The following is a 5199-nucleotide window of genomic DNA, read 5'->3' as shown; positions in this document are numbered from 1 at the left end:
AATAAGAATACATTTGGCTGGGCCAGCTGAGTGGCACGTTGGTTAGGAGTTGGCTTGGGATGCCAGCTCTGAGCAGCAGGGCCCAGGTTCAGATTCCACATGAGAGCCAGTGATGCTGCGCCCTCTACAGCTAAGATGGTGAACAACAGCTCAACCTGGAGCTGGGCTGCTGTCAGTCACCAGCGACGGCGTGGGCTGCAGTGGGGCTGACCAGCAGCTGCCATGAGCCGCTGTGAGTGTCTGTCCAATGGCCGGCGAGCAACTGCCTCACCCGGGAAGAGCGCAATGATAATACCAACATGGGCCAATGAAGCGACGTCCTCCACAACTAGACTGAAGAACAAAAGGACAGCAACTTGTCTCTTCCCCTTTCCTGGTTCCCCAAAGCTGTTCCCCAATAAAATCTTTTTAAAAAAAAAGAATACATTGGACTGCAAGTAGCAAGGAAAGGATCCATGGTTTAAAGGAAGGGTTTTGTTCTCTCAGTTGAGAAGGGGGATACGTAGGCAGCTACCTGTGGACCCTGGTTCTGGCTCTCAGCGATGCCATCAGGGACTTGGCTCTGTTTTTCCACGCCAATCTCCTTAGCATGTGGGCTTTTGTCCCCACGGTCACAGGACGTTCCAGCATTGCATCTACACTGAAGGCAAGAAAGAGAGCCACGGCAGCCTGTCTCAATGGGAGACTATCAGAAACACAGCTTTCCCAGAAACCCCAGCAGGCCTCGTTTTGCATCTCCTGTGTCATCTCATTGCCCAGGTCACACCCTAGATCTCTGAAATCAGTATTTCCAGGGATAGGACAGAGGCGTCCTAATTTCCAGGGATAGAATGTAGCCATCCGTAGCTGCAGGGAAGGCTGGGAAAGACGGCAAGTCGCGAACAGTGTCTGCTGCAGTTACTGGGACAGCCCAGTGAAATTTTCCCAGCCTGAGGACTAGAGCCGATACCTTGTTGGCAAATTAACCTTCCCACAGCCCGGCTTCACCTTCCACAGCCCACCCTTGGCAGATCCCAGCACATTAAATGTAAGCTTTTCACCTCCGGTACTGTTCCTACTGGTTGTGTCAGCCAGGAAGGTTTCTTCCCACCTATTTTTCCCGCCCCCATTTGTTAACACCACCTACTATGTGAGGTAATCCTAACTATGTTAAAAGATTTTAAAAGCCACTTCTCTAAAGTTTTACCTCCATCCCCAATTTTCCGTGTGTGTGTGTGTGTGTGTGTGTGTGTGTGTCTCCTGATACATCACTTCTATTGTATATGGTTTTCTGTAGTTCAGCAGGTGTGGGTGCTGTGGGCACCGACCTCAAAGGATGGCGTCATCTCTGATGGGGGTGTGAATTCTAAGAAGAGCCCCATTCGCTTCTGTTGGAACTCCACTACCCATTCAGCTGCAACATCTGCAAAATGGGGCAAAACTCACCTCAGGGATCCTTGCACAGCCCTGCTGAGAATGTGATTGTAGGTATCCCCAAAACTGCAAGGCATGAACCCTCGGAAGAGCTGGGGCAGTCTTCCATTTTGCCCGTTGGCTCTTACCCCCCACAGAGCTCTGCCCTAGCCATGTCCTTGACATACCTCTCAGCTCAGCAACCACTAGTCAGTGTCCACTCCTGACCCCCTTCCAGCTGCCTGCACATCCTCAGCCCTGCTCACCCTCCAGCACCGGTCATCACGTGCCCTGACTGATGCTTCCACCACTTACTGTCCCTTATCTGACTCATTAGCTGGGAGCTCTGCCCCTTCCTCAACCCAAGTGACTTTGAGCAAATGACTTGATCTCTCCAGGGTTTTTTGACTGGTTTACAAAATGTGGGCGCACCTTTCCTCAGGGCCCAATGTGAGGATTAAAATGAGATGACTGCAAAGCGCACCTGGTAGACATTTAATGCAGGTGAGTTCTTCTGCCCTTTGTGTTACCTAAAGGACCTGCTCAGCCCCGTCACCCTGTCTGTACACTCTTTGTTCCCTCTGTCAGTCTCCCATCCATTCCCCTTCTTGGAAGCCACCTGGAGAAAAATGATGGCATCGTGGACCCTGGAGCCAGACTCTGACTGGCTTCAAATCTTGGCGCTCTCACTGGGACAAGTTCGATCTGGAACAAGTTGTTTTGCTTCCTTGTGCCTCAGTTTCTTCACCTGTAAAATGATACTAACTACCTACCTCACAGGGTTGTAATGAAGTGTAGGGGCTTGGTCCTTGTGGTTATTGCTGGCTGTGCCTGGGACTCCACATGTTCAAAAGGGAACTCCATAATTTTCACTGGAATATAAAGGATACCAAAGCGGAGATTTCCTGAACCACTGACATTGTGGAGGTAACATGGTGGGTGGGTGGTAGGGAGCAGGGGCTCCTTGAGGTAAATTACTATGGGTATGTCCAGTGTCTGGTGCATAGTTGTTCAGTAAATACTGGTATCTTATGGTCTCATCCCGTTCTTACTACCTTGCCTAGGCCCTTCTGTGATGACAAGCAGCCCACGTTTCCCTGCCCTTGGTCCCTTCTCCCACCCTTTGAACCTCTCACATCTGTGACTGCCTACAGCGCAGCTCTGACTCCTGCCCGAGGTCTCTTCATGGTAACTGCTTCACTCTCCCTGCTTCGCTTCTATTTATCCGGATCTCCCTTACACCCAAACTGGATTCTCTGCCATCTCCCAAAAGGCGTCACCATTTCCCTACCCATGGGGCTTTGCTTCAGTCTCCATCATGCCCTAGAACTTCCTTCCAGTCTCAGTGTGTCCACATCCTGCCCACTTCACACTGCCTTTCCGTGTCCTTAACCTGCAAGTAGATTCCTCAATATGCCCAACTCTTCATTCATGACACGCATGCTTACTGGGGGGGGGGGCATGTTCTGGGCTGCTGAGCTTTTTTGTTGAGCCCCACGGTAACCTGGCAAACTTGCAGGCACTCTGTACGTTCTGATCTTATGTCAGCTGTTTTTGTCCCCTTCCTGGATTGCGAATATTTTGAAGATAGGGCTGTGCATTACAGTGTGTGGATTGTTCTAGATGAACAACAAAATCTGCCACACGGAGTTTTTGATGATGTTTTCTTTCTAGGCCTGGCACATGCCACCAGAACAACTACTTTCAAGGTAGGGATGTCCTGTCAACATAATCCCAGAGTTCTCCTGGCCTCAGCATCCTTGACCCTCTGAGCCTTATCAAGTAAGAGTTAAACAGTGGTTCCAGCATGAGTGGGTTACTGGTCAGAGTCAGCAGGCTCAGCCTCAAGTAACCAGACCCATATGTACACAAAGCAAATAATTTACACATTCAGCTTCCTTTTCTCTCTGGGAAGAACGGCAGAAATGCAGGCGCTAGGGCTGGAGTGGGGGTGCCACGGGAGGAGGCAGCAAAGTTCATTAGCCCCCTCATTTGGGGCAAAGGGGATCCGTGTGGTGACAAACAATTGTCCTGGAGGATTTAGGAGGATTTGGCCAAGTGTCCCTGTGGGCCCCAAGCCTCGTCCTAATCCGGTCCACATTTCAGACTACTTAGGATCGCATTAAATGTCAAAGCCGGCGTTTAGGGAAATATCTACATTTCGTATGCATCGCTGGGGTCAAAAGAAAAGCTGAAACGAACCTTCGAGCAAGAAGCGCTCTGTGTGGTCCGGAGTGTGAATGGGGACAGGGGGCTGCGCCCTCGCGGCCTCCAGGCCCAGGAATGCGGGCTTTTCACATGTAGAAAATGCTAATGCTTTGTTCCTGCTTCGGCCTCCCAGAGGCTTGGAGGCACCCGGCCGAATTGTCACAGCTGCATTTGCATGTGAGCGGCCCCTTGTCTCCATCCCCACCCCCACCCCTCCCCTCCCCCCAGCCCAGCTTTACTGGGTACTTCTGGGACTGATGGAAAGACCGTCTGCAAATGTCCTCTGCCATTATTTATTTAATCCCCGCTAAGGCTACTGGTAGCCTATTGGGAAACTTTCTCAATATCTTTCCCCTGAGACACCAGGCAGGTGATTTTTTTTAACTCCAATTTCAAGGTGTTACTTAACACTTTCAATTATTTTATATGAAATAACTTACTCCATCAAGGAGTTGGATGTCCAGTTTCACATTTATGTTCTTGTGGCAAGAACCCGGCGTTTGATGTGACACTTTGCAGGGCCTCCAAACTAACAGTTACGTGGGTCATCCTCTGAGTGAGCAGCCGAGAGACCACAGGTTAGCGGCGCGGAGAGGGGAGACACTCAGCCCCAAAGGGTTAAGAGGCGGCCGGAGCGCAGATGCGCGGGTTTCAAGTGGCGATCCTGGCAGCGCGGGCTGCGGCAGGCGGACTTGATCCGTGGGGCCGCTCGTGGGCCTTGGGACCCAGAGCGCCACCTACCGGCCGCACGGTCGGCTGGCTCGGTGAACGAGCCCCGGAAGAGCGGGGATGTGATCCAGCCCGGAGCGCCCCTTCTCCCCAGCAGGGCTCCACATGTACTGGCTTGGAAACCTACCCGCATCTGAGGGGTGAAGCGCATTGGAGACCCAGCATTTCCTACAGCTGAGCTTTACCTCTGGCCGACACCCGGGGGCCCAAAGATGCAGGAGGAAAAACTCATCCTGCCCAACAAATAGACTACTCAGATTCTTTCAATGATTACGGTGTTGGATTAATTTCATTTTACGTATAATATTTGTTTACTTTTATTTATTTTACTTTCTTTTAGTTATTTTATTTAGTTTTCATTTCGTTTATTCCCCTTTATTTTACTTCATTTCATATCCATTTTCCTAATTTTATTTCATAATTCCCTTTATTTTTTTCCTCTTTATTACATTATTTAAATTTAAATTTCATTTTATTCATTTTATCTCTATTTTGGTTCATTTTCTTTATTTTACTTTATTTGTAGGTGAAAGGAAAAGCTGGCTACCTTTTTCATAGTGTTCTGAGGCTTATGTATTTTCCTGCCTCTGCATTTTGAGAAATAGTGAAAACAAATACTATCTCAGCTAATTATTAGGATGTTTGTCTCCTCTCACAACTAAACTGGAAGCGCCTAAATGAAAGTCAGGGACAAGGTTTGATGTTATAATTGCGCCAGGGAAATGTGTTAATTCACTACAAGTCATTAATAAATATTTCTTAAGTTGACAAAATGTAAAACCCTCATTGCATGTCCCAATATCCAATTTTTAAACTCCATCAAGGTGCATGCTGTGGGCAAGGCACATTGCCACATACACCACAGGGCAG

General features: G+C 49.1%; 1 long non-coding RNA gene across 1 annotated transcript; it reads left to right on the top strand.

Moving 5' to 3' along the window:
• The first annotated feature begins 371 nt into the window (after positions 1-371).
• On the top strand, positions 372-4622 carry LOC109375366 (uncharacterized). The gene is made up of 3 exons (XR_002122558.1): positions 372-1463; positions 1791-1896; positions 1981-4622. It is a non-coding gene; the product is annotated as an uncharacterized LOC109375366 (long non-coding RNA).
• The last annotated feature ends 577 nt before the right edge of the window (positions 4623-5199 follow it).

The sequence above is a fragment of the Hipposideros armiger genome, unplaced genomic scaffold, assembly GCF_001890085.2.
Source record: "Hipposideros armiger isolate ML-2016 unplaced genomic scaffold, ASM189008v1 scaffold_937, whole genome shotgun sequence".
NCBI lineage: Eukaryota > Metazoa > Chordata > Mammalia > Chiroptera > Hipposideridae > Hipposideros > Hipposideros armiger.
This window is presented reverse-complemented; position numbering and strand designations above follow the sequence as displayed.